This window comes from Jaculus jaculus, chromosome 9 (genome assembly GCF_020740685.1).
Source record: "Jaculus jaculus isolate mJacJac1 chromosome 9, mJacJac1.mat.Y.cur, whole genome shotgun sequence".
In the NCBI taxonomy this organism is placed as follows: Eukaryota; Metazoa; Chordata; class Mammalia; order Rodentia; family Dipodidae; genus Jaculus; species Jaculus jaculus.
This window is the reverse complement of record NC_059110.1, coordinates 32,390,174-32,417,879: the sequence shown is the minus strand read 5'-3', so window position 1 is coordinate 32,417,879 and position 27,706 is coordinate 32,390,174. Positions and strand designations below refer to the sequence as shown.

General features: G+C 37.8%; 1 pseudogene; it reads right to left on the bottom strand.

Moving 5' to 3' along the window:
• Nucleotides 1-6,755: 6,755 nt before the first annotated feature.
• LOC101602554 overlaps nucleotides 6,756-27,706 on the bottom strand; it is a 65,664-nt pseudogene continuing 44,713 nt past the window's right edge.

Sequence of the window (27,706 nt, the reverse complement as noted above, 5' to 3'; positions counted from 1 at the left end):
CTGGCATGCCCATTCATTTTACCTTCCTTAGCCCTTCCTCCCTCTCTCTCTCTCTCACAAATAAATAAACAAATATATTTAACAACAAAAGAATTTTTGTGTGTAAATAATGCAAAGAAACCTAGATTAGCCTAGAAAATAAGGTACCCCCTCCCCATGTAACCAGAACAACTATAGATTAGGGAGGTTATTTTTTTCTCTGCTCTCTCTCCCAAGTGCTCACTTTGGACCTTAGCAAAGTCCTCTTTTGCTTATAATTTGGCTACCAAAACTTGCAAGGTGCTTTCTCACCTGCACTGAGGAGAGAAGAATGAGAATCATTGAGTCATGTGCCTCTCTGTGACTCTAATGGGTAGATACAGAAGCTAAAATGATTATGGTGGGGAGAAAGATATTCAACATTTTGCAATTTTTTAATGTCTATAATAAAGCTATGTCAAAGACATAGATTTCTATAAGATTGTGTTGATATTTTACTTACAACTTTCTACTGATGGTTGCAACTTATGTGTCTCTATAATCTCTTCATCTCAGATATATACCATTTAAGGTCAAAACAGAGACAACAGATGAGATTGAGAGAGATAAATGTATGATGTTAGAGTAGAGTTGAGGAAAAGGTTTTGTAAAAGAAGAAAAAAACCCAAACAATCTAAGAGATATAAATCAGTTTGAAGTAAATTAAGAATTTGTGGTATGATCATTTTGATAGATGCAGAAAAGGCCTTTGACAAGATACAACATCACTTCATGATCAAAACATTGGAGAGAATTGGCATGGTTGGTTCATATCTTAACATAATAAAGGCAATATACAAAGCTCCTAAGGCCCAAATAATACTTAATGGAGAGAGATTGGAGGAATTCCCATTATGATCAGGAACAAGACAGGGCTGCACACTCTCATCTCTGCTTTTCAATATAGTACTGGAAGTCATAGCTCAAGCAACAAGACAGGAGAAGGAAATAAAAGGTATAAAATTTGGATCCGGGTGTGGTGGCATGCACATTTAATCCCAGCACTCAGGAGGCAGAGGTAGGAGGATTGCCATTAGTTCAAGGCCAATCTGAGATGACAGAGTTAATTCCAGGTCAGCCTGGACCAGAGTGAGACCCTACCTCAAAAAACAAAAAAACAAACAAACAAACAACAACAAAAACAAAACAAAACAAAACAAAAATTTGGAAAGGAAGAAGTTAAGTTAGCTCTATTCGCTAATGACATGATTGTGTATGTAAGAGACCTGAGAGACCCAATCCCAAAACTTCTGAAGGTGATTAACTCCTATAGCAAAGTAGCAAGATACAAAATCAAAGCACAAAAATCAGTAGTCTTTTTATATGCAATGACAAAGATACAGAGAAAGAAATAAGGGACATACTCCCATTTTCAATAACAACAAAAACAAAAAATACCTTGGAATAACATTAACCAAGGAAGTGAAAGATCTATGCAACAAAAACATAAAAACACTCAAAAAAGAAATTGAGGAGGATTTGAGAAAATGGAAAGACCTCCCATGCTCCTGGACAGGCAGAAGTAACATTGTGAAGATGGCAATCCTACCAAAGGCAATATATAGATTTAATGCAATTCCAATTAAAATCCATACAGTGTTCTTCACAGAAATAGAAAAAATGATCTCAAATTTCACATGGAAAGGCAGAAGGCCTCGCATATCCAAACATATCCTCAGCAAAAGAAATACATCTGGAGGCATAACCATACCTGATCTAAAGCTATATTACAAAGCCATAGTAATAAAAACAGCATTGTACCAGCATAAAAATAGGAGTATAGACCAATGGAATAGACTTGAGGTCCCGGACTTTGGGTCAAGCAACTATAGCTACTTGATATTCGACAAAGGCCCTAACAATATAGGCTGGAACAAAGACATTATCTTCAACAAATGGAAAAAGACAGCATCTTCAACAAATGGAAAAATTAGATAACCATACACTGGAAACTGAAACTTGATCCACACATTTCGCCATGCAGTACACTCAAATCCAAATGGATCAAAGACCTAAATATAAGACCAGAAACTCTGCTACTAATGGAAGAAAATTTAGGAAGTACCTTCCATGATATAGGAATGGAAAAAGACTTCCTGAATAAAACCCCAATAGCTCACGATCTTAAACAGTCACTCAACCAATGGGATCTCATAAAACTGAAGCGTTTCTTTACAGACAAGCATACAATAAGCAAAGCCAATAGATTACCCACAGAATGGGAGAAAATATTTGAGGGTTATCCAACTGACTGAGGTCTAATCTCTAGAATTTACAAAGAACTCAAAAATCTAAACAATAAAAAGTGAAAAAACCAACTCACAAAATGGGGCAAAGAGCTGAACAGGCAGTTCACAGAGGAAGAAATACAAATGGCACACCCTAATCATCAGAGAAATGCAAATTAAAACAACTATGAGATTCCACCTTACCCCAATAAGGATAGCAAACATCAAAAAATTGAATATAAATGCTGGTGAGGATGTGGAGAAGTAGGAACACTCATCCACTGTTGGTGAGAATGTAAGATGGTACAACCACTTTGGCAAGCAATATGGAGACTCCTGAAAAAGCTGACTATAGAGATACGAACAGACCCACTTATTCCCTTACTGGGCATCTACCCTAAAACCTTCAAACCACAGGCCAGAGAGATTTGCTCACCCATGTTTGTAGTGGCTCAATTTGTAATAGCTAAGAGCTGGAATCAACCCAGATGTCCATCATTAGAAGAATGGATAACTAAGATGTGGTATATATCTACACAATGGAATTCTATACAGCAGTAATAAAATAAATGACACAGTGAAATTTGAGGAAAAATGGTTGAACCTGGAACAGATCATTCTCAGTGAATTTACCCAAGCACAGAAAAAAAATCACCACATAGTCTCACTCATCTACAGCACCTAACCTGAATCTACTCAAGATGCCTTACATACCCAGCATGTATCTTGTGGACTAGACAATAGGATGGGTGGGGAGGGTGGGGAAGGCAATGGAGGGGTGGGAAACACAAATCTAGACCCAAATGGCAATGGTACCATAAAATTCTACCTCCTAAAAGGCAGACCAAATGGTTGAACCTTCCTTAGAGGGAACACCTGAGCCACAAGACACTGGAGAGGGTATAATGAAGACTGACCTTAATCTTCTACAGCTTCCCTCCCTTCTTATTCCTTTTTCTTTCTAACTCTTGTATATTAGTTATCTTTCTCTTCCTTTTCTTAGTGGGCACTGACCTGTAACTCCCAGTACGAGCATGGGGCTATTATCCACAATGAGCTTTTGATCAGAGAGACCTACAGGTTTCCTAAAAGAAAGACAGATTTCTGTTTGAGTACTTGATGACCCACCAAAGGTGAGTGGTAAGACTCTACTGCTGAAGACACTGTATGTGGTCCACACATAAAATGGAATGGCATGGCTGGAAGCTGGAAGAGAGTCAGTCCCCAGACAGTCAGTGCATTTAGTGCCAGAAGCTGCTACATGGGTGACTGGGGGAAAATAACTAATGTCTATTCAAGCATCTAACCTACTTAGCAGCAAATAACCTCTTGTGATGCCTACACAAGTGCAATGGTGGCACACAGCCATGATGGGGAACCAACTGCCCTTGATTTGGCTAACTGATCCCCTCAGTGTTATGGGACCCATAGCTGGACCTGGGAAACAAGTCAGAACCATATCCAAACATAAGCCCGCTCTCCATTATCAAGCTGCCATCAATTGTGGGCTAAAAGAGGGTCTACACCTATTAAATTTTCTATTAAAAAAAAAGTAAGGGTTATCTAATTTGTCCTGGTGCTAACTTACTCTCCATTGGAGAATCTGCTTCTCTTTTTCAGATAGATGTAGATCCTAAGGAGAGAGCCACCCCATCATACCTCAAAAGGGCCCCAGCTGAAACTAAGAAAAAATGGCAAAACAAGCAAGTGTGCTGTTTTCCCAGTGAACCAGATACCAGTACAAGTGTGAAGGAGATCAACACAGAAAAAAAAAAAAATCAACTCCTATCAAATCAGAGAGCCAGATACCCAGAGGCCCCCAACACCTTATCATTGAAGCAGACCAAAAATGAACCCAACATAGCTCAGGGAAATTTTGCGGAAGAGGGGGCGGAAAGAATGTCAGAGCCACATGTTGGGTCATGATATGCAGAGACATTTATCCTACCCATAACTGAGGGCTAACTCCACAATATGTGACCCATATACCTAAACAAGGAGGGACCAAGGGGAGGGGTAAGTCACGGATGAGCCCAATAATGGTACCAAACTGACTGTATTTGCTGAACACAAAACTAATTAATATAAAAAAATCTAATTAAAAAAAAAACTCACCCACCACAGCTCAGGGAAAAAATAATTATAATTTGTGGTCATTTAATGCCAAAAAATAACAATAATAAAATTTCTACAGCTGACATTTTATACTAGAAATAAAAATAAATCATGTTCAACTGAGAGCAAAAATAAGTATAGTGAGCATTAAAATTTAATTTATTATGTTTAGATGTTTCTACCTACTCTAAAAGAGTTCACTTTTCTTGGTAAGAGATAAATGGGACAGTAAAGGGAGAAATTAGAAGAAAAAAGAGTTTCCAAAGAAGGGATCTCATAAGGAATTATCAAGAAGGACACATTAGATTTTTATTTGCTCATTTCATCCAAAGACAATCCTCCAGTTTGGGATAATATCGGAGTACCAATCCCTGCTCTGGTGATTATTAGGACCACAGAAATCTGATTAGTCACACAATTACTTATTTGATTGATTTTTTTTTTGAGTGCTAGCTTCTGAATATAGCCATTTCCTCTAAAAGTAGTTTAGATGAAATATTAAAGTCTTTTGGTTGGTTCAATTGCAAGGTTTTTTTTTTTTTTGTTTTGTTTTTGTTTTTTTTTTTTTTTTTTTGTTCCAAATCATTGTGGTTCAGGCCAAGTCTCTTCTTTTTTTTTTTCTGAATAAAATTTAATTTATTTAAAAAAAAAGAAGGCATGAGACTAATGGCCAAAAACTAAATAATAGTGATAAAAGTTAATAATAATTAAAAAATTAACATCAAAATCATGATGAGATAGTTCCTCTCTGAAGATATAATGGCTAATATCAAAAAGGAAAAACATGACAAGTGTTGATAAAGAATGTGGAAAAAAAAGAGTACTTCATGTAATCCACATTGTTATGGACACAGAGTAGAATCACCCTTACAGAACACAGTATGGAAGTTTTCCAACAAATGAAAATTAGAACCACAATCTTATCCAGCAACCACATTATTGGACATATATGCAAAAGAAATAGCATAATCTTGATGAAAACTGGTGTGCACTCACATTTTTGTTGCAGTAATATTTACAGTAGCTATAATACAGACTCAATATACCCATCAACAGATGAATGAGAAAAGGAAAAGTGATATGATAGCACAATGAAATATTTTTCATTGTAAAAGAATTTCTAACATTTGAAACAATATTAATGAAATTATAGAACTGCATATTAATTTAAATAAAGCAGATATTAAAAAGGCTGTATTCTCAAACATAAAACACTTTAAAAGTTGGTGTTCATGAAACAAAGAATAGAATATTGGTTATCAGAGGGTGGAGAGTGAATGAGGAAAGAGATGAGATTGATAGGAAAAATTTTACTGTTCTATTACATAAAAGAGTGGCTACAACTAATAAGGATATGATGAACAGTTAGAAGATGGGGTTCTGAATACTCTAAGCATGAGAAATAATAAATGTTTATGACATATATGCTGACTACATATATACTTATTTATATATATATATGTACACACATATATACATACATACATATACATCCATCAAAACTACAACACAAGTACTTAACCTTATTACAGATTATTTATAAATAAAATTTTAAGGCAGAACCCCCATAGCCAAAACAATTTATCCTCTCATTGACGAAGTTGAAAATACTCATCAAAACTGAAAATGCCTTATGTGAGATGAAATGAGGTAAGAAGACACATGAGAAACCAAGGGTCAAAGCACAGGCCAGAAAGTAGAATGGCTGTTGAACAAAGGGAGCTGAAGATTGAAGAGTCAATGAGGAACTAGAAATAACTAGAAAAGGACCAGTGTCATCTGTGTGGCCTTAGTTCAGGTGACTTCACTCCACATGAATAGTAAAAATAACATCTTCACCTTGGACTTTTTTGCCTCTACAGAAGCAACCAATTTCTTCTTTTGGGTGTGTTTTCCTTTTCTTCTCTTTCTTCCCTTCCCTTTCCTTCCTTCCTTCCCTACCTCAGGGTTTGCAGTATAGGTCAGGCTTATCTCATTATCACTGTGTAGCTCAAGATAGCCAGAAAAATATGATGCTCATTCCTTAGACTCCTAAGTGCTGGGATTCCAGGTGTGTGACACTAAGGCTGGCAACACATTATTTACTAATACTTAAGCATCAGCTATTACATAAAATTGCTGACTTCTGTGCTTGTTTGCTTCACAGAGTTTTCAAAAGTATGAACACATTATGTCTTTCAATCTTCACAGCAGCCATGAGGTAGGCAGTCAGGCATTATGGTTCCAAGACTGAGGACAGGATCATAACTGGTGGAGCTGGTAACAGAACCCGTGTACTGCAGTTCCCAGGCCAGGGCTCCTTCTACTCTGAGAATCAGAGCTCATGGTGGTAAGCAAAACAGCCTTTATACTTAGAACAGATGGCTGTCCTCTGGTTCTGCAAACACAGGCAATTTAGAGTACAGACCTCATCCTGAACTCAGAGGTAAGTATACCTGAGCCTAGGTTGGCATTAGCATGAGAGCACAAAGAGGACAGAACAAGGGGATATTTAACAAGGGTTTCTACTTGTTTTCTTGATTTGCACTAGATCAGGTTTGGTGTTATAACTATAAAGCAGCAAAGTTCAGGAGGAGCAAAAACATTCAAAGGACCTTCTCATCGAACAATTTGTTAATTCCTTCACAAATCCTCTTGATGTTAGGCCTACAGTCTCCATCTAGACTATAGAGGGCAGAGAGGAACTCCACATCTGCAAAGTGGTTGAAGACACGGTTGATGCGCCCGTGGGTCCTGGGTGTCAAGTGTCGCTGCACCAGTTCATGTACCAGGTCCTTGCACTCAAGCAGAAGCTTAGAGAGCACATTCCTGCCAAAGGAATATTCCACTTCATGGAAGCTGACCATGGTCATGGCAGTCTGATTCAGCTTCTTCCGGAGCTTTTCCACAATAAAAACCTCCTCTTGGCTGAACTGGTTGTTCTGATAGAGGATCCCGATTTTGATTGCTATTTTGATCAAGTCTTTCATGATCTTATGGGCCTCCTTCTTGCTATGGTTGTGCTCCTTTGTGACTTGGTAGAGCTCATCAAGGATCTCACTGCTGGTGTCCTTCAATCAACATATTAGCCACAGTTTTGCTGGCTATTTTGCTCAAAATCATTTTCTGGGCTTGAAGAGCAAGACTTTTTGAACTAAATACATCAGGACACTGAGCCGTGGCCAAATCGCGAGCGACGAAACGGTGGGCACTCCTCAAACTGTCCCGAGGAGATCTCCAGCACTGTTAGTTGTCCGGTTCGAGACCCGTGCCTCGAGCCCCACGTTTGGCGCCACTTGCCCCGGACCTGCAGGGCCAATGTTAGGCGGGGTGGTCGAGGAGGGCTGCAACCTGAAAAGAACGGGCGGGAAGGAAGAAGGAGACCAAGCAGAGGTTTTGTCAAGGTCTCCCAAGTCTCTTCTTTATTTACCTATCATTCTTTATTTCCTGTAATTTTTTATTCAATGTTAAATTAAAACATTTTGAAAATCACCAGCAATGTCCTAATCATCTCATTCCTAAAGGTCTTTCCTTTATCCTTTTCTTCCTCAACTTCCCTATAGTACAGTAATCCTTTCAGACCAGAAGTGTGTGTCTCTGTCACTCCACTCAGTATCCCTAGGAGCATCTTGCCTGTAATGGGTTTTCAGTACATGATTAATGGGTCAACACTGGTACTGGAATACTAAAATTTACTCCACTCAATGTAATGACCTTGAAAGGATTATCCTCAGCTGATAATCTATAATTCCTCAATACCTCCTCTAATGTCTCCACAAAAATGAAAAACTACCAGCAGAAGAAAATATTTCTCTAGGTCCCTCAGAATCATACATTATACCCTAATGCTCATCCCACAGAGTACTTCCAAATCTGCTTGCTCTATCATAGCCATAAAATACGTTGAAAATTTCTCACAGTGAGAAATACTTGGCTTTGTTACCATGCCAAAGTTCTCTAAATTAATCACACTGTCCACAGATTGGAATCGTTCCACTGGTCTGGAGAAAAGAATTGCTCAGCTATGGAAAAGGAACTCACAGACTCTCTGAGGTATAATCAATTGGATTAGAAGTCTCTCTCCTGAAGCTGGTTTTGTAACTTTGTCCCCTTCTGAATTTTTCCAGTCACCAGTCATTTGGCCTTTCAAACTCACTTAAAGAGAAAGTACCTTTCTTATGTGATTTAGTGGGTGAAAATAATTATGATGCAATTAGCAGCAAATTTAATCAAAAGAATTACATTTCAGTGTTAAACACCAGAGCATTAAAAATTAGACTTATCTTGCTTTGGGGCTCTTTCGAAAGCAGCGAAATTGCTCTCTTTGATTTATACTAATGTTAAATACAACACTGTTGTTCTTTGATATCACTGTGGTTTAGTGTGAGAATGTTTTCATTAAGGTAGAAAGCAATAAAGAAGGAAATCTGAAAACATTTGGCCTGGTTGTATTACCACCCTTTATCCTCCAGCAGCCCTCTTAATTAAGATAGAGAACCATTACACAAAATCAAAGTGGAAAAACCAGGATGAGGAAGTGTGTGCTGTTTTTTAAGATTACCTAAAGAAAATATGACAAAATGAATTAAATTTTAATTACATTGCTGCTGTTGGTTTTCAGTCGGTTTTATTCCCTTATTAAAAGTTTTATAGATTTTTTTTCCACCTTAAAACACTGGGCCATAACAATCAAATAAATTTGTCTGCCTTCAATAATGTGGGGACTAGGATACTTGAGATGTGTGAGGACCAAGACCTCACTGGGCTCAAAGAGAGACTCAGATCTACATGACAGGGCCTGTAAAATAACTTATGGCTATGGAAAGTGTGATACACTTTTCTTCATTCCTATAAGGAAGGCTTGGATGATTCCTGGGTTAATATTTGCCTTTGGATCATGTTTGGATATTAATGATAGTGGGATCTCCTGTGTTGTGATTTTATATACGCAATTTATATATTTACTTTATTGATCTTAAGAACATAGATACATTTAACAACAGTGAATTGGACTGTACTACCTGCTGGGGAGAATGACGCAGTAACCCTCTTACAAGCTAATGGAGGGTTGGGGAGGTAGCTGTCAGTAAAGTCCTTGCCTTTTAAGCATGAGGACCTGAGTTCAAGCCCCAGTACCGAGGTCAGATGTCAGGTGTGGTGTTCCATGCCTATAACCCCATGGTTGGGGAGGTACACACGTGTATCCCTGGAACCTGCTGGCCAGCTAGTCTACCTCAGGTGGTGAACTCCAGGGCAATGAAATCTCCTAACTCAAAAAGACATGAATGGTGTTATTTTATTTTAATTATTTTGTTTTGATGTACGGTCTCGCTCTAGCTCAGGCTGACCTGGAATTCACTATGTAGTCTCAGGTTGGCTACAAACTCATGGTGCTTCTTCTACCTCAGCCTCCCGAGTGCTGGGATGAAAGGCGTGCGCCACCCCACCTGGCTATATGAATGGTATTCTTTTTTTTTTTCTTTTTTCTTTTTTTTTTAATTTTTATTAACATTTTCCATGATTATAAAATATATCCCATGGTAATTCCCTCCCTCCCCACCCCCACACTTTCCCATTTGAAATTCCATTCTTCATCATATTACCTCCCCATTACAATCATTGTAATTACGTATATACAATATGAACCTATTAAGTATCCTCCTCTCTTCCTCTCTCCACCCTTTATGTCTCCTTTTCAACTTACTGGCCTCTGCTACTAAGTATTTTCATTCTCACACAGAAGCCCAGTCATCTGTAGCTAGGATCCACATATGAGAGAGAACATGTGGCGCTTGGCTTTCTGGGCCTGGGTTACCTGACTTAGTATAATACTTTCCAGGTCCATCCATTTTTCTGCAAATTTCATAACTTCATTTTTCTTTACCGCTGAGTAGAACTCCATTGTATAAATGTACCACATCTTCATTATCCACTCATCTGTTGAGGGACATCTAGGCTGGTTCCATTTCCCAGCTATAATAAATTGAGCAGCAATAAACATGGTTGAGCATGTACTTCTAAGGAAATGAGATGAGTCCTTTGGATATATGCCTAGGAGTGCTGTAGCTGGGTCATATGGTAGATCAATCTCTAGCTGTTTTAGGAACCTCCACACTGTTTTCCACAATGGCTGGACCAGATTACATTCCCACCAGCAGTGCAGAAGGGTTCCTTTTTTTCCACATCCCCGCCAACATTTATGATCATTTGTTTTCATGATGGTGGCCAATCTGACAGGAGTGAGATGGAATCTCAATGTAGTTTTAATCTGCATTTCCCTGATGACTAGTGACGTAGAACATTTTTTTAGATGCTTATATGCCATTCATATTTCTTCCTTTGAGAACTCTCTATTTAGCTCCATAGCCCATTTTTTGATTGGCTTGTTTGATTCCTTATTATTTAACTTTTTGAGTTCTTTGTATATCCTAGATATTAATCCTCTATCAGATATATAGCTGGCGAAGATATTTTCCCATTCTGTAGGTTGCCTCTTTGCTTTTTTCACTGTGTCCTTTGCGGTGCAAAATCTTTGTAATTTCATTAGGTCCCAGTGGTTAATCTGTGGTTTTATTGCCTGAGCAATTGGGGTTGTATTCAGAAAGTCTTTGCCAAGACCAATATGTTGAAGGGTTTCCCCTACTTTTTCCTCTAGCAGTTTCAAAGTTTCCGGTCTGATGTGAAGGTCTTTAGTCCATTTGGACTTAATTCTTGTGCATGGCGAGAGAGAAGAATCTATTTTCATCCTTCTGCAGATATTTATCCAGTTTTCAAAAACACCATTTGCTGAAGAGGCTGTCTCTTCTCCAATGAGTATTTTTGGCATTTTTATCGAATATCAGGTGGCTATAGCTACTTGGGCTTACATCTGGGTCCTCTATTCTGTTCCACTGATCTACATGTCTGTTTTTGTGCCAGTACCATGTTGTTTTTGTTACTATGGCTCTGTAGTATAGGTTAAAATCAGGTATGGTGATACCACCAGCCTCTTATGAATGGTATTCTTGAAGAATGACACCTGAGGTTGTCATCTGGACTCTACTCTTCACATGTGCACATACCCCTTCACATGCATCTGCAAATCCATACTGTCATATACATGAACATACACAAACATACATGCACATCACACAAACACATACACACAAGCTGATGGAGGCCACTAACAGGAAACCGTGTGTGAGGAGGTGATCATGGCAGCTTGAACAGGGTGCTATGCGATTCCAGAAAAAGCAGAAAGCCCAGCTGTTTGGGGAAATAGAGGGAACATTTATTTTATTTTTATTTCATTTATTTTATTGCATTTTAAACAGCTTTGTTGAGATACTAATGATACATAATAAACTACTTTACCATGGAATTATATGTATCTATGTCACAAATCAAGATAATGTACATAGTCATTGCTCTCAAAATTTTAAGGAGTTTTTTTATGATTCCTCCCTCCTACTTCTCTCCCGCTCAAATCCGAGAGACCACTAAACCACTCGATCTGCTTTTTTTCACTATAGATTAATTAACATTTTCTACAATGTTATGTAAACTTCAAGTGCATGTGCATATGCTGTCTGGTTTCTTTCTTTCAGTGTATTTTTTTTTTTAGATCCATCAAGGTTATATGTCTCAATGGTTTATTTGCTTTCAGTGTCAAGTACTGCTATTATATATTGCATGTACATATAAAAATTCTCCTATTTTCCTGTTGATTAACATGTGAATTGTTTCCAGCTTTGGAGCATTACAAAGGTGATGTGATTGTTCTTGCATTAGTCTTTGGATTGAAGTGTGTTTTTCTCATGTTGGGTGCATTCCTAGCAGTGGAATTGACTACAGGAATAACAGGCTACATTTAACTTTTTCTTTTTTAGAAAGTTTACTTATTTATTTACTTACTTTATATTTATTTATTTAGAGAGAGAGGGAGACAGAAGCAGAGTCAGAGAATGGGTATACAAGACCTCCAGCCCTGCAAATGAACTCCAGACACATGTGCCACCTTATGCATCTGGCTTATGTGGGTCATGGGGAATCAAACCTGGGTCCTTTGACTTTGCAGGTAAGTAGCTCAGCTGCTAAGTTATCTCCCTAGCCCTTAGTTTTTATTGCTTTATTTGTACATAAGTATGTGTGTGGAGGTGTGTTTATGTAGAGGAATGCTAGGTCTCTTAATGCACATTCCACTTTGTACAACTGGCTTTATGTGAATACCAGGAATTTCAACCCAGGTCATTAACTAATGCCCATCTACCCTTTACAAAGGTGGCTGGGAAATGAACTTGAGATAGTAGGCTTTGCAAGCAAGCACCTTCAAACTGCTTTAATCAACCCAGCCCCAACTTTAACTTTTTAATTTTTTAAGTTTTTTCATGAGAGAGTGTTAGAGAGAATGGGTGCAGCAGGGCATTTAGCCACTGCAATTGAACTCTAGATACATGTACCACCTGTGCACATGCATGACCTTGTGCACCTATGTCCTCTTGTACATCTGGCTTATGTGGGCTCTGGGGAGTTGAACCTGGGCCCTTAGGCTTCACTGAGCCATCTCTCCAGCCTTTTTATTTTGAAGAAATTTTTCCTGTTTGTATTTTCTCATGAGAGAGAGAAAGACGGTGAGAGAGAGCCAAGCTCCAACATTAACACACACACATACACACACACACACGCACACACACACACACACACACACACACACACACACACACACACACTTATTTAGCAGATTATCAAGTAAATTTCCAAAATGCTCATAGCATTCTACAATCTCAACAATAATGTACAAGAGAGAATTCCAGTCCCTCCAAATTCTCACCAATATTTAGTATGGTCAGATTTTAAATCTTACTAATTTTAATAGCTATGTAGTGCTATTCATTGAAGTTTAAGTATGCATTTTCCAAATGGTTTCTAATACTGAACATCTCATGTGCTATTTTCCACCTATCTTTTTACAGTATTTTAAAGGAATTCTCTTTCAAAAATATTTTATTTATTTCAGAGAAAGAGAGAGAGAGAGAGAGAGAGAGAGAGAGAGAGAGAGAATGAATAGCTGAGCCAGGGCCTCCTGCCACTAAAAACAAATACCAGATGTATGTGCCACTTTGTGGATCCACTTTATGTGGGCACTGAATATTTCAACCCTGGCTATCAGGCTTTGCAATCAAGCACACTTAACCACTGAGCAACCTCTCCAGGCCCCTATTTCAATATTTTTATTTACAAATTTCATACTTAACATATTATAACTTGTCTATACTTTCTTCCCAATACTTTCTTTTCTTCCTCCTCCTTCTTCTACATAACTAGCCTGTCTTCTGTCTTGATGTTTATTGATTTCTTCATTTATTACCCACCTCCATCATCCATGTTGAAATGTTGATGAGCTCCATACTGAGGAGGTCCTGTGGAGGTAACTACAGCCCCTATGAGGTCATGAAGTGATAGACATGAGGCTGGAAGACAGTGTCCTGGGCATACCAGGGTCTCCTGCCATTGCAAACCAACTCCAGACACATGTGTAAATTGTGTATCTGGTTTTATGTGGGTACTGAGGTGTTGAACCCGTGCCATTACTATTCGTAAAGAAGTCCCTTTTACCACTGCTGAGCCCCCTCTCCAGTCCCTGGATATTTTGTTTTTATTAGCTATATGATTGAAAATATTTTCTCCCAATATGTCATTTTGTGAATGAATTCTAATTTATCAATTTGTTCTTATGAATCATGTTTTTGACATCATTTCTAATTTTTTTTTTTACCTAGCACAGAGTGAGAAAGACTTCCTTTTCTTTCTTTAACTAGAAGCTTAAAGTTTTAAGTTTTACATATATAGATGATTCATTCTTAGTTATTTTTTATATGTTATAGCAGGTAGAATCCTCATCATTTTACACAGATACCTAATTGTCCCAGCTATTTTACTTGAAAATATTATCCCCTACCCAGTGAATTGTTTTTTCACCTTTTCCAAAGTCATTACTGAAACTAAAAGCCATTGCTAGGTCACTCTGCCAGCAACAGCACAATGCACTTTCTTCCCAAGAGCACAAGGAAGGGACATTTTGAGAGATCATATGTTAGGCCACAGAGTAAGTCTCAGTAAAATTTGAAACTAGACAAAATATCTTCTATGACCAAAATTGAATAACACTAAACATTGGTAACAGAAGATAGAAAACTCACAAATATGTGAAACTTAAGAAAGCACACATGTGGTTCAATGAAGAAATAACTAGTGAAATTAAAAAAAATACTTTGAGTCTAGCAAAAACAGAAGTTCAACATGGCAAACTCAAAGGATGAATGAAGCTGTGATGAGAAGGAAACGGGCTGTTGTGAATACTTACATCACAAAAGAAGAAAGATCTCTAATCAATAACTTAACTTTATTCCTTGAGTGAGTACAAGATGAGAAAACCAAATCCAAAGGTAGCAGATGAAGGAAATCATTGTCCACAAAATGCTGAAGCCCAGAGAACAAACTAGCAGGCTGTCCCTTGACCCTGAGCACACTGGATGCATTATACACTACGGCATCATCATAAGAATATTTTATCATTGGGTCAAAGTAATAATAAATGTGTAGCTGTTAGGTTCACAATAAAGTTGACGTTTGGATGCCATTTATTATGAAAGAAATTGTGACTTTAGAAAGTACAGATTTAACAAAAATTGACCTTAAAATTCTACACATGATGTTTCCATAGTACAGATGTTACAATCGCTCATTACATAATGTACCAGTGGGGAAAATATTCATTTCAACAGTACGTGGCCAAGGTTATTCACATAAAATTCTGTCAGAAAAACAATAAGTTTCTGAAATATACCCTTCTCTGTACAGTAAAAGATAGACTAAATGTCAAGAGAAAATTACAAGGCTGGTTTTAAGTGTATTTTTAAAGATAAGCATAAGAATTGGTTGCCTTTCAACCTCATGAGCTTAAGAAAATTTTATCCTATCCAAAGCATTTTGAATTAACATAAAAATGAAAGCCCTGCACATCTGTGGAATGTTGGGGGTAAGTATCCAGTTTTAGTATATAAATTATGAGTTACCGTTCAGTTTCTGGGGAAAAGAGGCAATTTTCTGTTGTAGCCGATGCACTGAGAAACTAAATGATTATCCTAAGTGGAAATCACAGGAAAATCACAGTAGTTCTTGTCTTGTGCTGTAAAATACAAATAAGTTTAAACCATTCAAAGACATAAAATCAGCAAGGGGATGAAGTCATTTAACAACTAAAAAAGTCAACTTTTTCACTTTTCTGGAACAGACTCTGTTATACAACACACAATGCTTAGTTTTAAATGGGGCAAACTGCTAGATCCTACTACACCTTTTTCAAAACATTGAACAAGCTTCTCTGTTTCAGACAGATGCAGATCCTAAGGAGAGAGCCACCGCATCATACCTCAAAAGGGCCCCTGCTGAAACTAAGGAAAATTGGCGAAACAAGCAAGTGTACTGTTTTTCCTGGTGAACCAGATACCAACACAAGGGGAAGGAGATCAACACAGAGAAAAATCAACTCCAACCAAATCAGAGAGCCAGATACCCAGAAGCCCCCAACACCTCATCACTGAAGCAGACCAAAAATGAGCCCAACATGGCTCAGGGAAATTTTGCTGAAGAGGAGGCAGAAAGAATGTCAGAGCCACATGTTGGGTCATGATATGCAGAGACATTTATCTTATCCATCACTGTGGGCTAACCCCACAATGCACGACCCATATATCTCAACAAGGAGGGGCCAAGGGGAGGGGGTAGGTCAAGGATGAGCCTAATAATGGTACCAAACTGACTGTATTTGCTGAACACAAAAAGAATTAATAAAAATTTTAAAAAAAAACATTAACCAAGCTTATATGATAAATCACATGACCATGTTGGCTTAATAATACATAGGCCAGAGAAAACCTAGGACTGCAAGGAGTCAGCAGGTCAGGCCAGAAAAAAAAAAATTGTAGTTATAAAGTCTAAAGAAAAATCGACCAGTAGAAAATCAGTGGATCTTTGGGATCAGATCTGGTTAATCTTCATTTCCAACCTGAGTAGATTTGGGATCACATAGGCCGTTTATATCTATGAGGGAATTTACAGGGAGATTTAACTCAGGATGGAAGACTCACGCTGAATGTGGTGGCACCATTACATCAGCTATGGTTCCCAAATGAATGAAAAGAAAAGAATCAAGTAGATGCAATGTGACCAGCCCATGGTCATGCTTGCTCTGCCATGGTGGACTATATTCCCTAAAACTGTGAGCCAAAATAAAACCTTCTTTTCTTAAGTTGCTTCTTGCACATACCAGGTCACAGTTATGAGGGAAGTTCCGGCTAAAACAACCTAGATATAGGTTCAATTTCTATTTTGTTAAAACTCAATATCTCAATATCTGCTATGATTTTGAATATATACGTACCATAAAAATCCATTTTTTGAAGCCCTAATCCCAATGTAATAGAATTAGTAACTAAAGCCTTTAGTTTTTGATTATGTCATGAGGGTAGAATGAAATGACTGCTTGGAAATCATGATGTTCCTCTTCTGTCATGTTAGGACACAGTGAAAATACAGCAATATATCAACCAGAAAGCAGTCTCTCACCAGATACCAAACCTGCCAGTAGCTACCTAAATCATAACTTTCCAATGTCCATACATTTGAGAAATAATATTTGTGTTGTTTATAAGGCAACTAGTTGTTGGTACTCATTACAGAACCCTGAACAGCATTCCACTCATTATGGAGAAGTGTCTTTTTCCATGAGATAAGAAGTCATTTCTGAGTGTAACTCCTTACATAAAAACAGGGGAAAATGGCTGGAGAGATGGCTTAGGTGTTAATAGCTTGCCTGTGAAGCCTAAGGACCCTGGTACGAGGCTCATTTCCCCAGGACCCACATAAGCCAGATGCACAAAGTGGCACATGCATCTGGAGTTCGTTTGCAATGGCTAGAGGCAATGACACACCCATTCTCTCTCTCTCTCTCTCTCTCTCTCTCTCTGTCCCTCTCAAATGAATGAATAAAAATAAAAAAAAACAAGGAAAAAATAACTTTTACAAAAATCTAGAAGCTCAGAAAAATATAAACCTGGTGAAATCTGGAGCATAACTATCATAGGATGAACATATTTCACTCATGTTAAAGGCTAGTTAGTGTGTGATATGATACAAGCTGTTCAGATGAGTTTCCCAGATAAGGAAGTAGCTGAGAATCCTGGTCTTTCACACACTAAAATTCTAGAGCTAGCTATAGTACTGGGTGGGAATGATGGCTAATTGTGAGGTTTGAAACATCTCAATTCCACATAGATATTAACCATCTCTTCATAGAACATGAGATAACAGGTAAAACATCAGAAAATAGCAGAGATAGGCTTTCAGTGAGATTTTGGGGGCCAGGGAACCACTAACCTAAGGGTACAGAAAAAAGAGAGTGACCTCAGGCACTTTCATGGGGAAGAAGAGACCCTTTCTCAAGAAAGCACCATGAAGGGCTGGAGAGATGGCTTAGCGGTTAAGCGCTTGCCTGTGAAGCCTAAGGACCCCGGTTCCAGGCTCGGTTCCCCAGGTCCCACGTTAGCCAGATGCACAAGGGGGCGCACGCATCTGGAGTTCGTTTGCAGAGGCTGGAAGCCCTGGCGCGCCCATTCTCTCTCTCTCCCTCTATCTGTCTTTCTCTCTGTGTCTGTCCCTCTCAAATAAATAAATAAATAATTTAAAAAAAAAGAAAGCACCATGAAGAGCATGACTGTCCAAGTAATATTATAGCAAAAAGATGCTTGAAGTTCCTGCTTTCCTGATAATTATTCCCTTCCTTTTCTTCTTTTTTTTCTTGACTTTCCATTCCTTTTCTTTCTTCCCCTACTTTCTTTTGTTCTCTAATTCCCATTCTATTAAGACCACAGAAAATTTATAATCTTTTTCATTAATTCCATTCTTCATTAAAATATGGTCTTACTTGGTAATGGATTCTGGATATTTAAGTCTGCATTCCCAGCTCCTAACTCAGTGTTTTATAAGCAGTAAGCATCTACTAAATGAGTATAGGTGATTTTCAGTTTAAGTTTTCTATGTAAATATAACTGTCAATTTTATCATTTCTTCTAGGAAAGGAAAGGCTGATAATGAACCATCTTAAAGCACATCATTGACCACAGAGGGTTCTCAAGAGCACCATATTTTAAATTGGGCTGAGCTTGCACATCACCTAAAATAGGATTCTTTCTTAACACTATGGTCAAGTTGGTTTCATTATTATTTTGTTATTGTTGTTTTTCTGACTACCTGATAACATAGAACAATTCATTTGCATTAGAGAAGATTTTGAATATTTTTACTTATTGATGTATTGATTACAGAAATGAAGAGAGAGAGAGAGAGAGAGACAGCAAACATCCATAGGTACATCAGGGCCTCTTGCCACTGTAAATGAACTTCAGACTCACGTGCCACTTTGTGCATCTGCCTTTATGTGGGTACTGGGTAATTGAACCCAGACAAGCAGGCTTTATAAGCAAGGACCTTCAACCATTAAACCATCTGCCTAGCCTCAGAAACATTTTTGTAATGATTATCAATCTCAATAAATCTATCACTTAAGCCTCTTTATCTATTCTTCAAGTTATTGAAGTTCAGGGATTTAAGATCACTAAATTAATATAAATGTGATGCTTGACCCTATTAGTGTCCAAGTTCATCAAATGAGATGAACGATCATGAATTAACATTGAGAAATCTATCAGTGAAAAATTATTTTTGATGTTAGAAAATAAAATATTTTATTTTGCTAATGTATTCCATGATATAAATGTTTGACTTTATTTGCTCTAGAAGTCACAATACTTGACACACACATGGTGTTTTATATGTTTTGGCAACCTTTGTGTAAACATACTCTGGTTCTTCAAGTATTATTTCTATGTTGGATATATAAAATAAAGTCATGCAAGTGTGGCACTCATGTCCAGTGCAACCAAATCAAACAAAAGTATAATGAATTTTGTCATGATGATTGCTTTCAAGAATCTTAGGATAGCAATTTTTATGCAGAATCAAACATTGTCAGAAATGCTAACCTATAATAAAGCTTCAACGAAAAAACTCTTTTTTCCCTTGTAGGAAATTATAGTAATTTTTCTTCATTGTCTGCTTGAGATATTTTGGTACTGTAAAACTATTATTATAGGTTTCAGAAGACCACCCTCTTGGATGGTACTTGAATTAGTTCCTAGGAAGAATCAGAAAGTTTTTGAATGTGAGAAATTGAGGGGTGAATATTTGTTGGATTTATAATATTTCCTATGGTGTGTTATAGATGTGCCACCCTGTGAATTTCAGACTGTAAATAAGAACACACTGGATCAAACATTAAAATGGCACTGAGACGTTTGAACAGAAGTGAAGAATAGTTACTTGGTCAGGAGGATAAACAGCAGCAGAGGGTGGCACACTTAGGAGGACCAACTACATCCAGATCTTGGCCTGGGGTACAAACTGAGCTGTGTCACCTAAAAATAGAAGAAAGTTATGTCATCAGGAAAATAAAATGAATCCAAGAACATGAGTGGAAGAGGCTAGAACATAACAGTTATGTAAAAAGAACAAAGAAAGAATATCAGAATGTGTGAAGCTTTGGAAGGATTGTGGGGCGGTCTTGGATGAAAAGTTCTCACTTTATTTAAGAGCACCAGGATTAGTCACAGACCCAAGACAATGAGAACAGCATAACCAAAGAGTCTCAGAGATACAGTTCCCTTCTTGTTGGCACAGATCATCTGACCAAAGGCAGCCAATGGGAAGACAGCTTTTTTGTTGACTTATAGTCTCAAGCAGATGATCATGATTGCAGAGGAAGCTTGGCATGTGCAGAGACTGGACATCACCTTCTTTGCACAGCAGGTGGACTAGGGCAGTAGGAGAGGGAGCCAAGTTCTGCTAAGAAGGAGCTGGTGATCACATCCCCAATTCAGCTAGTTTAGCGAGCCATCATGCCCTAGAGATCCACCTGTCTCCACGTTCGGAGGATTACAGGCCTGCATTGCCACACCCAGCATTAACATGGGTGCTGGGGATCCAAATTCGGGTCTTCCTGTTTGCCAGACAAGTACTTTACTTAGTGAGTCATCTCCTCAGCTCAACATCTTGATCTTTTAAGGACCTTAACTCAGGGTAAACCAGATCCTTGGTTTCAACATAGAAAACAATTTAAGGATGTGCTCGGTGCTTGTATGAAGCAGAGTTGGAGTTGGTGTCTTTTTAAGGTACTCAGAGGAAGAGGAAGGTACACTTGAGAACATGGATGTGGGATTTTCAAGGAAGTGTCACACTTTAGCATTTGCTATAAATACTATTTTATTGGCTTTCAAGTTATATCTCAAAGGGTTGCTAAGAAATCTTTGTCCCCTCCTTTTCAATTAATGAGGTTATAGGGTGGCTCTGGTGATCTCTTAGATGGAATTTATAATCTGATAAAATAAAACCAGGATCCACTGTGGTTACACATGGGATTTAGGATATGTCTTGTACTGCAAATGGATTTTTGATTTCCAGCTGGGAAGAGAGAAAGGCCTTAAGCAAATATTGTTAATTATGTTAGAATTCCTAATTTTAAGCCTGTGAGTTGCTTCAAACAGACTTCAGGGTGAGGAAAGTCTTTCTTTTCCATACTGCCTTAATTTCCCCTTTCTTTCTGTCCTACTTTAGGGACATCAAATGAGCAACAACTGTAGCTATGAAAGAGACAGCTAAGACCAACATTTAAGGCTTGGAGAAGATGAGAATGGATCAACGTGAGCAGACTCAAACCTAGATATTTCCTTACACACTTCAATGGGAAACATTCAATATTACATGATAAAGGCTGAACTGTATGGGAAGTTCTCTACGATGAAAATTATGATGAAGTAAGAAACAGGAAGGTGAGCTCACATAACCACAAGAGTGTTATGCATAATTTATATGAAATTATTTGAAAAATATCCGATTATCAAAAAAATATTATGTCATTATGTGGAAGGAGACAGACATTTACTGAGGCTTTCTCATGTTTTGTCACACTTCATGTCAGCAGCATTTATGCAAGGTAGTGACTGATACTGATATTGGAGGAGAAAAGTGATGCTAAAGAAAGTAATACTAAATTGGGCGTGGTGGCACACTCCTTTAATCCCAGCACTTAGATGGCAGAGGTAGGAGAATCACTGTGAGTTCAAGGCTACCCTGAGAATACATAGTGTATTCCAGGTTAGCCTGGGTTAGAGTGAGACCCTAAGACCTCAAAAACAACACAACACAACACAACACAACACAACACAAGACAAAACAAAACACAAATGCTATTTGATCAAGATGTGAATTTTATTTGCCCATTCATTGGTGAAAGTGAAGAGTCAAATGCCATCTCCCCTATATGAGGCTGACTGACACAAAACTGCATCTGCCTTATGCCTATTGATTCATGAAGTAGCATATATAGCCAAGAAATGGAAAACAGATCCTTAGAATGCATTCCAGGCTTTATCTTTTAGTTTCAGTTTCCTGAATATCAAAAGGGTTGAACTGATGGAGCCCCAACTTTCCACCTGTGTTCTATCTAAAAGGAGTTCCACTTCATCTGTTTCCCTATTTGGATCAAAATAAAATATTTTCTTCTCTCTCTCTCCCCCTCTTTCTTTCTCATATAAATAAATAAATAAGTAAATAAATAAATAAATAAATAAAAAATAATAAATATTTTTATTGAAGAAAAGATCTTCCCTGTTAATAGTTTTGAACAATGGATGCTATAATTACTTATAGGTAAACCCCCTTCATGAAAGTTTTCAATAGACAAATAAAATATCTGTTAGAATATGGAAAAGGTCTTCAGTTTCTTTTATTTTCTTTTCTTTGTGTGTTTTTTTAAATTTTAATTCTTTTATTTGAGAGAGAGAAGAAGAAGCAGAGAGAGGGATGGAGAGAGAGAGAGAGAGAAAGAGAGAGAGAGAGAGAGAGAGAGAATAGGCATACCAGGGCATCCAGCCACTGCAAATGAACTCCAGATGCATGCACTAACTTGTGCATCTGGATTATGTAGGTCCTGGTGAATCGAACTTTGGTCCTTTGGCTTTGCAGGTAAGCACCTTAATTGCTAAGCCATCTCTCCAGCCCTTGTTTTTGTTTTTTGTGAGTAAGGTCTCATTGTAGCTCAGGTTGACCTGGAATTTACTATGTAGTCTAAAGCTGGTCTTGAACTCACAGTGATCCTCCTCCCTCTTCCTCTCAAGTGCTGGGATTAAAGGTATAATGCCACCATGTCCAGCCAGTTTCCCATTTCTATAGTCTATGGCAAATAAAATTGTTCAAATATCCATAAGTCATAGTCTAATTGTCAGTGGATCAGAACTTTGCATCATATTTAATAAGTGATAATTTCATTACATTAGAATAAATACATCTTTTAAAAACTAAAACAGCTGAAGCCTATGGGTGTGATGGTACATTCCTATAATGCTAGCACTTGGTAAACTGAAGTAAAAATATCAGGAGTTCCAGGCAAGCCTAGGCTACATAGGTAGAACCTTTCATAAATAATTAATTAAAAGCTGAAATAAATCTCTACTGGGTCCTAAACTAGTGCATAGGCAGCTCTGTGAAATGCACATGAGGTACTTCAGTTAATGTCACAGTCCTGGCTGCAAAGTTAGTCCTTGGCAAACAAAAGTATGCAGTGGTATAGAACCATGACGACAGTGCAATTGACACACAGTGCAGGGATGCTCTGAGGACACATCTGGACCCTAGAGGCTTGATCTCCGCAAGTCATGAGCCAGTTAGGACAAAAGTCTACTCTGCCTTTCACTGTGAGATCTGCCAAGATCTGTTTAGCTTAGGTTTAGAAAATACCTAGGAAGAAGGTGACCATACTCTCCTCCACTGAATCTCACCTATTAATCCAGATGATTATCTTCTGTAAACAACCTTCAGGAAAGCTATCATTTAAGTGCTTTAGTCATTTTCACAATTTATCTTTGGTAACCAATCTTTAAATGCAAAGCAGAAAAAAAATGTGGAGTATATGTTAAAGCAGACTTTTGCTTCACAAAAAGTAAAATGATTAACTTTCGAAAATATACCAAGTTGGACAAGAACTTTTTTTTTTTTTTTTCAATTTTGGACATTTTTGTGGGAAGGCCTGGAAATAAAAAATGACAAGTGAATGAGTTGGAAATTACTACAATAGCTATACAACTTTGAACTAGCTATCGTAAATTGTAGATACTTGCTAGAATGCATGCTACAGTTTCAACAAAGCAATACTAATGGGCATAATAAATCTTAAATTGTAGCTCTCAAGTATTTAAAACAAGCACTAGACCAACCAAAGAAAATATTTTAAATGAGCAATGCTAAATGAATCAAGTCCTTTTAGGGTAATATGGGTCTCCTGGATCTCTTGGGTTTGAGTTTTCCATGTGGTCTTGGCACATGTTACAATCCTCCTTGTACATACTGGTAATGGAGCAAACTCTAATAATGACATCGAACATTAAGAATACAATAGAAGTTCTAATACTGTTTGCTTCAATGCTAGTAGGTAGAAAATTAGTAGGAATTTTTATTTAAAAAATGATATAGCAAATGAGAAAGGAATTATAGGGTACATGTATCTCTATCACAAATTCATCCATACAAAAGGAGTCATTTCTTTTCCTAAGATTTGTTGCAGAAGTAAATATAAAAGATTAAAAATATATGATATCATGATCACTAAGTATTGATAAAAACAATAGTAAATCTACTACATATAACTTCTTAGGCACGTGAAGAATCAAGTGATATATATATATATATATATATATATATATATATATATATATATATATATATATATATGGCAGTTATTTTATTCTTTCAAAAAGTCTTTTCTTCTGTGATCCTCTGAATTGATATTTACTATAAGGGGAACAGAACAATTGCTGTGACAATATTAAAATAGAACAGTAAAATCTAAAATCTTCTCAGCAGAAATTTTATAAATGCAAAAAACCTTAAATGAGCAATACTAAATGAATCAACTCCTTTTAAGGTAGTATGGGTCTCCTGGATATTTTGTGTATCCATTTTCCCCTCTTTACCATGGACTAGCTCCTGTAAGCCTCTTAAGTCAATTTCAGTTCTTTCCTCATGATGCGACACACTTGTGATGAGAAATCTGGCCTAGTTCGTTGGGAGTTTATAGAGCTGGCAGACACCGAGGTTCTCTTTAAAGTGTGTGTGTGGAGGGTGCAGAGAAGAGGGTAGTATGCTTGGATGGAATTCATGATGCTGAAAATGTTAGGGAAAACAGGGGGAAATGCCTTTGCTAACTCAATCACCTTCTGCTGACAGTAGCCTCACCTCAGGGGGGAAAGGAATGCATTTATGTGATTCTTTTCTCTATTAACCTTCACGCTGATTCAAACGTGGCTTTCCTCCTACTCCAATGAGCCACATTTCCCCTTTCTCTCAGGAGGACTCTGGCTGTTTCCAGAGCTGATGGATCCATGCAAAGGGAAAGCAAGCCCAGCAAGAGGCTATCCCAGGGGTCCTCAGACAAGGTCTTATTTTTAAATGCCTACATACAGAAAGCCTTCTGCTTGTACTGTTCATTTACCCCTTACCATATGGCAAATGTGTGGGGAGGAGATCTAAAACTCCAACTCTCCCTACTTACGCACACTGGTATTTAACCAAGTGTATTCTACTGCCCTGAATGTGATCAGAGTTCATTGATGTCCTTCCCTGTCTTAATCAGGGTATGTCATGGACTTTTACACATGACTGTCCATAAATATCTGTTGCATGGAGTCTCTTCAGGTATAAGAACACACAACTTAATTCAGCACACATCCACTGGCTTACTAACTAACCTGGTGTAGACCCTAATGGAGCTGAGCCATTTCTCTCTGACACAAATGAACTAAGGAGTGTCTTTTGCTCCATTATGCCCTTGGTGATGTGAAGTGAACTGAACACACTGTTGCTTAGGGCAGAGAAGGAAGGCATTTACTTCTATTTGACCAGTATCAGCTGTAATAAGCCATATGACAATATATAATAAGGTGTGTGCTATAACATTTTGGTGTTGATTAATGAGCTGTTGATTCCACAGCAGGGACAAGGGTTTCTAGCGCATTGTGTGCATATGCTATTCATTTCAATTTAAATCTTCAATGCCCAAGTAATCAATTCTCAAGAGAATACCCTAGAAGTAACTGGCATGCTGTAAGATGGAGGATGACTTCAAAATGGTTTCTTAAATAGTATCATGATGTTCCCTGCTGACCCTCCAGGAAGAGGGCTGGTGAGAACACGATCACAGTGTATGTAGAATGGTTGGTTGACCTCTGAAGCTGTGCTGTCTTTGCAAGGCTTGTGCCATGCATCATGACTAAAAACCAAAATGACTTTGTTAGGGAATACTGTGCAAATGATCTCATGAGCCCCCTGTGAGTCAGATTGGCAGCTATTGTATGAAGACGTGAGTCTGTAAAATGAAACCAGCTATGTGACCACTTTCCCCCACAAGAGCAAAGAGACATATCAACAAATATTATTTTGAAAGATACACTATTTAAAGCTTAGTGAGAGCTCCTCAATTAGTGTATTCATAAAGGTATGTTTTTCACATTAATGTCACAAGTGTTTCACACTTGATTTTACCAGCATACTAACAGTACATTGATACTAAGTATTAATCAAATACTAAGCATTTCAACTCAAAGAACAAAACAATTAAAGTCTAGTCTCATGCTTTCAAGGTATGAAGATCCTATTTTAATTTTTATTTATTTATTTATTAGAGACAGAAAGAGTGAGTGAGGGAGAGAGAGAATGGGTATACCAGGGCATCTAGCCACTGCAAACAAACTCCAGATGCATGTGCCACCATTGTGCGTCTGGCTTATGTGAAACCTGAAGAATTGAACCTGGGTCGAATCAAACCTGGGTCCTTAGGCTTCACAGGCATGCGCCTTAACCACTAAGCCATCTCTCCAGCCCTGAAGATCCTGTTTTAAATGGTATAAATTCCCTAAGCTTCCATGTAATGAAATCTGTCATCCTTTATTATGCATTTTATGGGAAATTATACCAGATGAGACAAAAGTAAATTCAGTTGTGCTTTCAGATTTTTTATTATTATTTTCTGTGTGCATGTGTGTTTGTGTGTGCATATACAACTGGGAGTGCATGAATGTGGAAGTCAGAGGACAACCTCAGGTGTCACTTGAGAACAATTATCCACTGCTTTTTGATGAGATAGGGTCTTTCACTGACCTGGAGCTTACCAAGTAGGCTGGACTGACTAGCCAATGAGTCTCAAGGATCCTCCTGTCTCTGCCTCCCCAACATGTGGATTACAAGCACGTGGCACCACATCCAGCAATTTTACATGGGACCTTGATATTGAACTCAGTTCCTCATACATGAAATTGAGGCATTTTATAGACTGAGCTATCTCCCCATACCACAGTGGTGCTTTATTTTTCTTTAATTAAGTTTAATTAATTAATTAATTAATTTTTTTGGTTATTCAAGATACGGTCTCACTCTAGCCCAGGCTGACCTGGAATTTGTTATGTAGTCTCACGGAGTCCTCAGTCTCACAGGACTCCTCTTATATCAGCCTCCTGAGTGCTGGAATGAAGGCATATGTCACCATGCCTGGTACAGTGGTGCCTTTAATTATTCTCTTATTAATTAGAATAAAAACTCATAAAAACTTTTGCATAAATGTGGAAAATATATTCTTTTCATTCATTCAATAGATAACTTTGTTGAAAAGTCCTTAAAGTAACTTACTGACCCACTGGATTTTGTGGCACGTGGGGGGCACTCATTAGTCTAGATCATGAACCAGCTTAGAAAGATTTATCAGTGTTTCAAAGGTGTGTTGGAATTTCTGAAGGGGAGGCAGAGGCAACTGTTTACTGGTATGAGCCCTTTAGAGTGTGGCAGGTGTACATGATTGGGATAGCAGGCCATACTCCTTGTGGGCATCTGTGGACACCAGTCATGGACATTTTGCCTCATCTGTCATTAACAGTTTGTTGTGATTACCAGAAAATCCACAAGAACCTCTGCATATTTACATCAATCCAAATCATTGTGGGGCTTAATTTATATCCTGGACAGACTAACTGGAAATAGTCCTCACAATAATAATTAAAATTATATATATGTATATATGCATGTGTGTGTGTTGTTGTTGTAGTTGTTTTTAATAAGGATTTTTGGAATGACTCTAGCCTATTACTGAGAGCAATTAAATTTAACTTAATAAGTTGCATGCATTGCACCAATATAAACATAGAAAGGAAAAACTTAAACCAGGTACAGTA